Consider the following 11831-nt stretch of genomic DNA (forward strand, 5'->3'; position numbering starts at 1 on the left):
GTTTCCGTTATTCTTTAATTTCATTCGGTGGGCTTCAGAAACTTGTTTGTGAGGCATATTTGTTAAATATGCCTTTCTCGTGTGTGGTGCCGGTATGCGAAGGAAACACCCAAAGTTCAAGTTTTTACCTTTCCTATAGATCTTCATGGATTGAAGAAGAAGTGTATTTTGGCGATAAGAAGAGACAATTTCACTCCTACGGAAAACATTAAGGTATGTACCCTATCTCCCTGAAATTCTTTGGACGTAATTTCTAGTTAAAAGTGGCTTCATGATGTTGATGTACAGGACTGAAAGTGGTGATTTAAAATATTGTAGCAGCAATTCATTTGGAAATTCTTGCATTTTAGTTGTGTTCGTTGTATTCGGATCTGTCGTGCAACAATTGCGCTATGAAAAATGTTCTTAATTATAATATATGCATTACTAGTATATTTTATAACTTTCATTTATAAATATATGTCTTAATATTTTTACTTAAAATCTTTTCTTTTTTAAGAAGAAGAAAAATCCAAAGAAAAGTTTCTAAAATGTTTACGGCCTACAATGGACAGGTTTCCTAATTTTGAAACCTTAAGAATGTTAAACACGAGACTAATAAGACTGTAGTTTCCTGTCTTATGTAATCTGCTTGATACCTACAAGAGACAATTTCTTGCTACAATGAAATTTTTATATACTTCATTACTACAGTAGCAGTGCAGGAGAGCATGTCAGTCCCTGAAAAAGATGTGGAGGTGGCTATCAGAAACTCACTAAGGCACGCCAAGTGACAGCAACAACACGGTTGCAGGGGGAGAAGAAAATTAAGTGCATAAGACTTATGTAGTTTCTTGTGTTGTATTATTTCACCAAAGAAGCCCAATAAATATTGTGTATGGAATTGAAGCCTAATTTATTTAAATTATTGTCTGGACCTATTATTTAGATACTAGTATCGAACGAAATTCAGTCCTAACCTGAACGTGTCTTAAAGGTGTCCGTGTGCTGTGTGGGAAGTACTTTGTAGACGTTTATTTTTTTATGAGTAAGTGATGTTTTACTTTGAATTAATTACATGCTATTCTTAATTTCCACTGCTTAACTTGAGAATCCCCTATTTGTCATTTAAAAATCTGGTATTGAATGGTTGGTTAGTTTTCAGTTTAACAATGTTTAAAGGATTATAATGTTATATTTTGGACAGCATTCACTCCATTTTTATCTATGCCTTTGTATGCATGTGGGTTCCTAGAGGAAGTGTGGTAAGGGAAATGGTCTGTTGGAATAATTTTTATGAGTGTTTCTTTATGACCTGAGATGAAATGAGGAAGAAAATGGGTAGTATTACTCCACCTATTTTGGATGAGGTATTCCTAGGTCTTCTTTCATACAGTTCGTTTACAATTCTTATTCAGCCCATATACAGCCCATGTTTAATTCTTATACAGCCCATGTACAATTCTATTACAGCGTGTATGTAATTTGTGTAAAAATGCATATTTTTATACAAATTGTATATGTACACTCATTTTTGTTTATAACTTGTATACAGACTGTATAACATCTGTATAGAGATTTTATACAATTTTATACAGGTTTTATACAATTTTTTCATAGGGTAGGTCTTCTTTCACACAATCCGTATGCAATTCTTATTCAGCCCGTATAAAATTGTATACAACCCATATACAATTCTTATACAGCCTGTATATAATTTGTATAAAAATGTATATTTTTATACAAATTGTATACACTCATTTTTGTATATAACGTATACAGACTGTATAAAATCTGTATAGAGATTTTATACAATCTGTATAGAGACTGTATACAACTTGTATATAATTCTATACAGAATGTATACAAAATTTTTATACAATTTTATACAGGTTTTATACAATTTTTTCATAGGGGTATGAATTGGTACATCTGCATTACTGTCTTCTATGCAGTTATTTTTATCTATCATCCTCCCAAGGAACTTTACATCTCGGGAAATCACTGGACCCAAGAGATTTTTAAGTTTTATTTGTCGATAGTTCTTTGATGTATCAAAACACCCTGTGAAGATACACTCTCTGCTCTTGAAACCTTTTCGTACAACTGTGTTCATACATCTAATGACCCTCGGATGGAATGAAAACCACGCAATGTAGCAGTGCCAACTTTATCCCATGGCCTCCAAACTAGAGGGAATCACCAGAATCCCACTTAGTTCTTTTCTCATAAGACACACAAATAAATATTTTACACCCAAAAACTCAAAGATGGGTCATAGAAGTAATAATAATGTCTATTGACCCCGTTGGTTTGTGTCACAAACATAAGGCAGGTCAAACTGTTAATAGTGATACAAATTTCACGTGTAAAATATGATACATATTCATTTATAAAACTACAATAGGACAAAAGAGATAAAATAGGTCATGCACAATGGCTGAAAGAGATGGTTCACTTCATCATCATCATCATCACTGGTCAATAATTTGACATTAAGATTAACAAGATTGGTTTGACGCAGCTATTCACTCAATTCTTCTATCAGCTAATCATCTTTTCACCCCTACGTATTTCTTCCATCTCACATCCTTCTTTACTTTGTCCGTGAATTTGTTTAACGCATCTCTGAAGCTTCTCATGGCACAATTGAAAGAACTTAAACAGAAACGTTGGGTTATTGCAAGATGTGTGCTTTCTGGGTCCCCCGTTTGATGACTGACGGATTCATGGAGCAACGCCTTGACACTGCTCGCAAATGTCTTCAACAATTTTAAGTTGGGGGGCAACAAGGAGAAGTTGTTGGTCTCTACTGTCACCGGAAATGAAGCGTGGGTATTTCATTATATCCCCGAAACAAAACTCTTAGGTGGCAAACGCTTCAAGAGCGACAATGAAGTCCGAGCAGAGGTCACACACTTCCTCAACAGGTTGGCGGGAGACTTCTTCAACTTAGGGATAAAAAAGCTGGAGCACTGTCTTTAAAAGTGTGTCGAAAAAAATGGAGACTAAGTTGAAAATTAGGCAAAAGTGTAAGCTTTTCAACGATATGAAAATTAATATCAATTAAAAAAAGTTTTGTATTTGTAAAAAATATGGGAACCTTACTTTTGGTACAACCCTCGTATTTACTACGTTTCGTTACACTGCGGACTTAATTTCTCAATGGCCACATTCACAGCTTTTTCAGGTTTTTTCATGGCATTTGAGCGTAATTTTGGATGAAAATGAATGTATTTTGCAGAAAATAATAAATATTTAACATTTTTGGCTTAAAAATGTGATTTCAGAAAAGTTTTTCAAATTTCGATTTTTTGACCCCTTAAACGCCTAGCGGTACCATATGGTACCAGGCTGTATCTCGGTAACTATTAGAGATAAAAGAATAAAATTGTCACTGAATGGCTCAGAATTTCATTCGGATTAAAACATATGATTACCACAAAAATTGCAGAAACTTTTTAATTCAGGCGATACTGGGTTAATATTGACCGTAGAGCTTCGTTCAAAGTTTGGCAATTCTTAGAATAAAACGAGGAATTCAATTCAAAGTCAGATATTTACGTTCAAGCAACAATTATTCATATAGCTAAATCATACAAACAAAGCATGATTGTCCGCGAAGCAGTGCCACTGGTAGGTTTATAAATGTGGAAAAGAAGGAGCATAACTACCCTCGGAGTACGAGATAATGTGCAGTCCCCGCTAGGAAGGGTCGAAAAAGGTTCGTGCTGAGAGCGTGTGATTATCCGCGAGACTCTTATTAACAAATGTATGGATTTGAGGTCCTCGACTGTGTATGTGCACTGCCACGTTATGAATGATTCTGAATTTCTGCATTCTTTTTCTTTCTCTCATTCTAGTGAGCACAGGCAATCAAGATATATTTTCTGTGCAACTTGTGGATGTGTGGGAGCAGTTTGCGGACGTATCCCAAAAAAATACTGCAATCTTGATGGTGAGTATGCTGCTACTGCTGCAGTGGCCATCGCTTCTTTTCCTCATTTACACATAAGTAGACTCCGCCCTCCTTTATCCAGGACTACACAGTTACATTCACATATCTCATATTTATTTATTCACATTTATATACATTCATATTTACTTATTAAAAAACTTATATTTCCCATATAATCTGAGGTTTCAAACGAGATGAAGTGTAAACGTGACATAATGGAAAAGGTAACTGATGATGCTGTAAAGCGAAACCGGTAGTACATTAAATTTAAAATTGTGGAAATTGCTCCTGCTTTGTCATTTTCCATTATATTCCCCAATATTTTGCTCGTAGTATATAATGCGTAAATATATTCTAGGATTAAATATGGTATTCTATTTTGGGGTACATCTTGTCACAGTGATAGAATTTTTAAACCGCAGAAAAGAGCAGTTAGAACAATTTCCAGAATCTCAAACAAAACTTGGGAGTTTTGAGTCGTCTACTAGCCCGAAAGGTGTCTAACAATGACTTTCGGCAATTATTATTACACCTTTATTGGATTGAAATATTAGTAATGTGTGCGTAATTTAAAAAAGAATAAGACCAAACACGACATATTTCTGAATTTATTTAAGCATTTTACGCAGGAAAATAAATACCGGAAGAAGAAGAAATACGACGGAGGCTTAGCATTTTGGCGTAATGCTCAAATAGGGTGGTTTCCTATTATTTTTTATTGCCTAAATCGAAATGCCTGGATAAATAAAGAAATTAAATTGACAACATATTGATAGAGGTTAGTTAAACAAATGTTACTAGAGCTATCTTTTGGGATGTGTTGCACTATGTGACTGTTGCATATTGCCCTTAAAATTTACCACGCCTGAAATTCTATAGCTAGCTCTTCCGAGCAATTAAAATTAAACCCTTTGATTTGATTATTAATGTAATTAACTGTCGATTAACTAACTATTGGTACCTAATTATAGGTTGATTAACCATTGGTTAATTATTAACCTTCAGCTTTTTAATTTAATTTAACAATTTGTCACTTAACCATCGACTGCTTCCTCCTATCCTTCGCTTTTCAACCGATTGGTAGGTTTTTATCCTCTAACTACTTTCAAGCCACTTGAAGATTCTTTCGAGATAATAAGTAATCACTCGTAGGTAGATGAAATTTTCGAGCTGAATTAATTGCTTGTCTGAGGTGCTTTCAACACGCCCTTAAGGGGCCCGGATACCTCGACCGATTTCGAAACGCAGCTTCTTCCCCCCTCCACCAAAAAACTCAGCATTATGGCTGGCGAGCCTAGCGAGAGGCCTTGGACCCGAGGGAGTGGGAATTTGGCGGTGGGGGAAGTGTTTAGGGAAGGTAGGGGAAGCGATGTGGAGTGAGACGAAGGGGAAATAGATGTTTCAGAGGCCTGAAAATTGACGAGCCGACTTCTCTCTCTCGGCTTGAGTTTGAGGCTGCTGTCCAGGTCGTCCAGCCGACGCGATTGTCTCTCCGCCACATGGAATTAAAGAGATCACAATGCAGTCTTTGGGTTTGGGAAATATATATTATTTATGGAGGAGACTTATACGGACGTAGGTGTTTCGTCTCGTCGACATACGAGAGTACTCGTAGTTTATTTAAAAAAATGATTTGACAGTTAATGCAATCTCATGTAGTATCGGACAAATACGGTGAAAAAGAAATGCACGGTATAATTTTATTAATATACGCATTTGTTACAGAATTTCCTTGGTTTTTGCGGTGTTTCAAACCCTCAAAATGTTAAAGGAGTTGGTTGTCATTGAAAAACGTTACTCTCGCTGTTAATAAAAATTTATTTCGTATTTTTTTCCAATTTCAAAATTGCTGGGAGAAGGTGATCGAGGTAAAATGATTTTAACTTCTCCACCATGTGGCATTCCCAAAAAGCTTTGTCCCTGAGAATTTTTTCTGATATAAAACCTTGTGGGGTCCAAATTAAAAATATGCAATACGTTTTCTTTGAAATATTCAGTTGCCCCTGGATTTGGTAAAAATAACCTGAATTTCTCTTCAGACTTATATTACCCTCCCGAATGTCGCAGTATTTAATTGTTTTGTTTTTAATACCCTCAATAGCAGTGATATCTTTGCATGAATAAGGGCACTTCACTTCCACAATTCCTTCTCCATCCTCCAGTTGACCATCAGGGGAGGCAGCCAAAAATGGAAACTCCTCGTCCACGTATAGTCCAGCTGGAAACACTTTTTGACCAGTCTTTTTTACATATTCCTCCAAGGCGATTCTCTCCATCGTTTGGCCGTATTCAATGGCCTTATTTTTGGCATATCTTGGGCGAAGAATGGACCGGACTGTATTACCCCGAGCGGTTGTCGCCCGAAGTTTACAAACGCGGCCGAACGCAGAGCCAGTCAGCCTTTTTAGCCTCTCGGCCATCCACAATTTGGAGTGCCGCTGGTCCCTAGTCTTCTCCTCGAGGGCTGTCCTCTCATCGGCACTGAGGGTGATTTCTTCAATAAAAGCCTTTGCGGCTTCAGCATCAATTTCCACTGACTGGGTTTCAATCAGCCCATAGTGCTCGTCAGGGCCATCCATACGAGTCCTTTTACGCCCTGGATGGGGCATGTCAAGTTTTCTTTTCGATCTACTCTCTGCCTCCCTTATTTTTTGAGCAGCGTACTTATTGGTGAATTTTCCTGGGCTCTTTGTGGCCAACTTCTTGTGAATAATGGTTTGTAATTTCGGTCCCACATTATGGGCAATTGCTGCAACCTCACATCTTGCAGCATATGATCCTCGAAGGGAAAAATTCACCCTTTTGCCACCTATGTATTTCGCTACGTAGGAATTGTACATCTCTGCCTAGTTATTGTTAGCATTAAATATTAAACTTGGCACGTGGCGAGCAAGAAGAGTATTTGCATAGGACAAATCCTCCCAAATACCACTTCCTATGAGTTGGGGAACCAAGTTTAGCTCGCCCGACTTAGGACCCTTGCAAAAGTACTCCTTGCAATTTTCGTGCTCTCCAAATACCTGATAAGGGCCGTATCTAATGTCGCTCTCCAAAAGCTTGATCGCCTCTGCAGACGTACCTTGTCCTCCCTAGCCCCTGTACTGGATCGCTGAAGTCACAGCAGTCCTAAGTCGCAGCAAACATTCGGAAACTTTCTTCCGAAGGCTAAATGGCACCTGCCCTTTAGCATTTCTTGTGCTCTTACTTATCTCACGAATCCTATTGCAGTAATTCCGAATTAAATGATTAGAGCATTCTATCTTTAATACAGGTAAATTAACCCCGTATGGGAGTATATTACAGTACAGTAATTCCTAATTAGTTCGACATAGGACTGGTCTTGTATTATAGTGACGGTTAAGACTTGTGTGCGTCAGTTTAATGACACCGAAAGGCATGGAAATAAGATATTTTTGTAAAATAATTAGAATATAGAAATCTCTTTATATTAAATGCATCCTTTTCAAAAATTTATCCTTAAAATGCAGAAAGGCATTGTTTAAAACTAACTAACCAGAATCGTAATCAGCGTGCTTTGATCATATTAAAAACACTTACATGGCTCCATTGTAATTATAGCGCAATATTGTAGATAATAGTCTTATTAAACGTGTTGTGCAAATATGGGCAAATTCCTTCTCCCTCCCCACACTCGTGCCTTTCCCACCATTTCATTTCGGTCGCATGTCCTTGGGAAGGAAGTGCGAACTGGGGAATACCGCGAGGAAGGACAATGGAAGGGGCGGGAGAGAGAGGGTTTTCGGAACTCCAATGAGGGATTATATGGAAAGGGCAAACGGATTGTTTCAGAACAGGTGATAGAAAAGCAAAGACGGAGGAAATGGAAATATGAGTTGTTGAGCAAGAGATAGTGTGAGGCGACAGGGAGGGGGTGCGTAATGAGAGGGAAAACCAAGGGGCTAAGGAGAGACGAGAAGCGAAAAGAACAGGTGGGGTCGTCTAGGGTAGGGACCGTTTGAACCGCTAATGCCTCTTTCACAGATCCATCTCGTCGCCAACCCTCCTCCCACCGTGGGTTCGGTGTCCGCGCGTGTCTCTCGAAAAGTGCGGATTTTCCCAACCAGCCCCCTTCCCATACGCAGCACCTACACCATTTGTACCCCTTCGGCATTATCCACATCGGCCACCTAAAAAGGGAAAAACCACCCCCTTCTACAGCATGCGTTACCAGGGCGCCTAAGTCGGAGGGAAAAACCGAAGGGCTAAGGAGAGACGAGAAGCGGAAAAGGACGGAGTGAAGTTGGGGGTGGATGGATGGAGGATGGGGGGGGTGGAAGGGGGGGGGCACCTCTGCCCACCCTTTGCCTTTCATACACTTCACTATCCCTTCTTCTTCCACTCTCCCTCCCCCGCACACAATTTCCTGTCACGTACAGTAGCGTAACCGGATAATGTTTGCGGAAATTATGTGGTACGCTCAAATAACTAATTTACACAATAATACTGCGTTAAAAGTAATGTAAAAAGCATCCAAATCGTGTCGATTAATTACCATGAATATTTGATCAGCAATATGAGGCATTATATACTCCGGTAAGGGTAGCCTTTTTTAGTCGAAATTAAAATAACGTTGATGCACTTAGTGGTATGAAACTATCACATTTGTATGGAGCGAAATATTTAAGTATGAGATGTTGCGGATATTGCGTGAACGCGAGCATCCTGTTGGCTTAATCAAAAGTATGCAGCCGTGAATCCTTGACAAATGTATGTGTTGATGATGTGATGTTATAATAAAAAAATAATTAGAGACACAAGCTGAGTCCTGAAATCATTCAGTAATTTTGAAGTCTCTTAAGAAACAACACTGGTTCCATTTAAAATAAGGCATCCACATAACCATGACTTTGAGTAAATTTGGTGCAGAGAAACTTCCCTCTAAATTATGTAACAGCGAATTTCGTCTTGTATTTACAAAGGGAAAAGGAAAAAAGTCCGTGGAACGATGCACATCAGTGTTCGGATTTATGGTTTTCCGTATGCTTCATTCCAATATATGCAGGAGTTACGAATAATGCTGTCATATCTTTTGAACTATAACTTTGTTATTGTTTTCGTCGTCAATATTTTGCATAGACAAAAAAGGACGTAAGTTTAATGAAAATGCTTTTGTGGGGCACGAAGTGTAGAAGTGAGTTTTTAAAAAAGCTGGATTCCTAGATATTTTGCTTCGGATTGGAACACGAAAGTTTATGAGAATTCGCATTAAATTTTTTAACAAACATATTGCAAAACATCATGCCTAGTTCACGTTGTCCATGGGTTCTTGATATACCTCACAACATGATTAAAATCACTTAGAGAAACTATATACGGTTCTATAACAAAGATGTAAATCCGCACACTGGTCCACGAAGCGTAATCGATGATGCGCAATGAACTTTCAAGAATTACTATGATTTTCGCAGAACTGTAGGCATGGTAATTTCCCGAGCTAACCTTCTCCATAAAACATGGTCGGAGTTTGATATTGAACTGTATATCACTGATAACTTTTTAGCTAGAGAGAATACACCGATAAAACTAAAATATTACCTTACCACATTGACAGTAATGACGCGATACAATTTAATACTGAAGTTTATGTAAACCAAGCAGGATAATACATAGGATTTTTTTTCCGTTACCGGCGTTTCTGTTACTATATATACAAGATTCATTACCACGCATATACTGTGCATGCGCAAATGCTTCTTGCTTGCATTGAAAAACATCACCTTTTTATAACACGGGAACGAAATATTAATGGAAAAAGATCATCATGATGAGGAAGTAATCTGGCCATGAAGTCATGTAATGCTAAAAAAGTACGCAACGTTCTGTTTGTCTACCGTGAATCAGTTCCTATTTCTGAGCGTGTTACTGAACCAGAATCAAATTCGGCTCAGAAGAATGGAGTACACATCACACGCTGAACGCCCCTCACAAAGCGCACATTCTCCATAGGATGAGGACTACGCGGCGGCTGCCGGCGTACTGACGGCAACAGACCCTATGCTAGCGCTCTCTCCTTCCTATGCCCCTCCTCCAGCGCGCTGAGACTCGCTCAGAGGCTGAAGGCGATGTGAACGGGAGAATGACGCAGCCGTGGAGAACGAAAAAATAGCGTGCAAAGGTTCGCATGGATTGACTTAGTGCTGCTACTATGAGGACTACATTAAAATGGTATGTATTAATATGAAGATAAAGGATTATCGTTTAAAAAGACCGTAAAACATTTTGGGTTCTGTCATCTTACATGCCGTAGCAGGCAGCCAATTTTGCCGAATTTAGTGCATTCAAATGTTATGTGCATACAATAACAGAGGCCTCAGACGAATCTGCCCAAACGTCTGCAGCGCAGTTTTTGGACTAGGTATCCGGGAGCCTTAAGTCGTATTGAAGCTACTTCCGTGCCAAATTTTTAAACGCTCACAAAGACGATGCTTACTATCTTAATGTCATGTCTTTAAGTTACAAATCAAAAAATATAATGTCCCCTCCTTCGTTTCACTTGTTGCTCAAGCATGACGCGTCACGACCTCAGGGTTTACAGGCTAGGACTTTGCTCCGCATAGGCTGGCGTATGTGAATAGCAAAGCCAAACCTCCTATTTTAAATATAATAAATTCTAGACTTACAACAGAAATTCTGTTTAAAATCTCTTGCAAATGTCAAATTAATAGCCTCATTATGATTAAAACTGTGCTGCGTTTTGCCCGGCAATTGCCTTTCCCATCGGCGACAAATTAAATGGTGAAGGTCGCACATGTTCCTAATGGAATGAAACCACCATCGCATGGGAAGAATATATCCCTAATTGTCAGTTTCACTGCATGCAAATTTAAATCGTAGCGGACGACCCATCATCGTAGATTTCGCCAAGGTAAAATACGTGAGAAAATTATTTGGCCTTAAACAGGGAACACTAACCTAACTGCTAAACGTACCCAGGCTTCAAATCATCAGCTCACAGTTTTTGTCTGATGTTATTTATAAAAAAATACCATTGGGTATGCTCTATTTTTTATACCGCAATAACTTCCGATGCTCAATGAAATTCCAATTTAGATGATCTGTACAGGTCATTACGTTGTAACCTTCGCATTCGTAACTCATCTATACTAAACATTTTATCTCACATTTCGTGTGTATCATCAGGGTAATTAGGCTCACATAACATACTTATGCATGACATCAAATAGAATTATTATCAGTTAAGGATGCTTTCTAGGGTCGATTTATATCAACAGCGATACTCGTAATTGGTGGAAATGCCACTGGCGTAAACAATGTATAGTCAATAATGTACGAAAAGGTTTCCTGGGGTGTAAGGAGTGAGTAAGTGATTATGGATTCAAAAAATATCACATGGCAGTATGGATTATCCAAATCAAGAATTAATAATTTCATTCTAGCAGGAAAATTGAAATGCAGGAGCGACGCGAAGACAATACTTAGCACACGGACGTGATGAAATGTAAGTTAAATAGCTCATGTTTTGCTTCGTTATGCTAGATTGCAGAGATTAATGCGTTACAACAAACTCGAATGTTGACGCTTATATATAAATATTACTTTGAATTACCGGTACTATTTCCTGACTTATTATGCCAGAATCGGTGATAAAAAATGCCAGCTGTAAGCACTAAGCTTATAGGAAGTGCCAGGTTCGTAGAAGGCAGAATGAGATGACAAGTCTGGTTCCACACGTTTAATTGTCAGCACAGGTATAAACTCCTCCTCCGAGATACAGCGTAAGACTCCCTGTGTCTATTCCCTCCAAGAGGCTTCCTTCCGTGTCGCGTCCGTCCCGTGACCCTCTCGGCGTCCTCCTATTGGCCGGAAAAGGCCGCATGATCATGCACATCACACGCCTTCCCATGCCAAGATA

The sequence above is a fragment of the Ischnura elegans genome, chromosome 9 (genome assembly GCF_921293095.1).
Source record: "Ischnura elegans chromosome 9, ioIscEleg1.1, whole genome shotgun sequence".
NCBI lineage: Eukaryota > Metazoa > Arthropoda > Insecta > Odonata > Coenagrionidae > Ischnura > Ischnura elegans.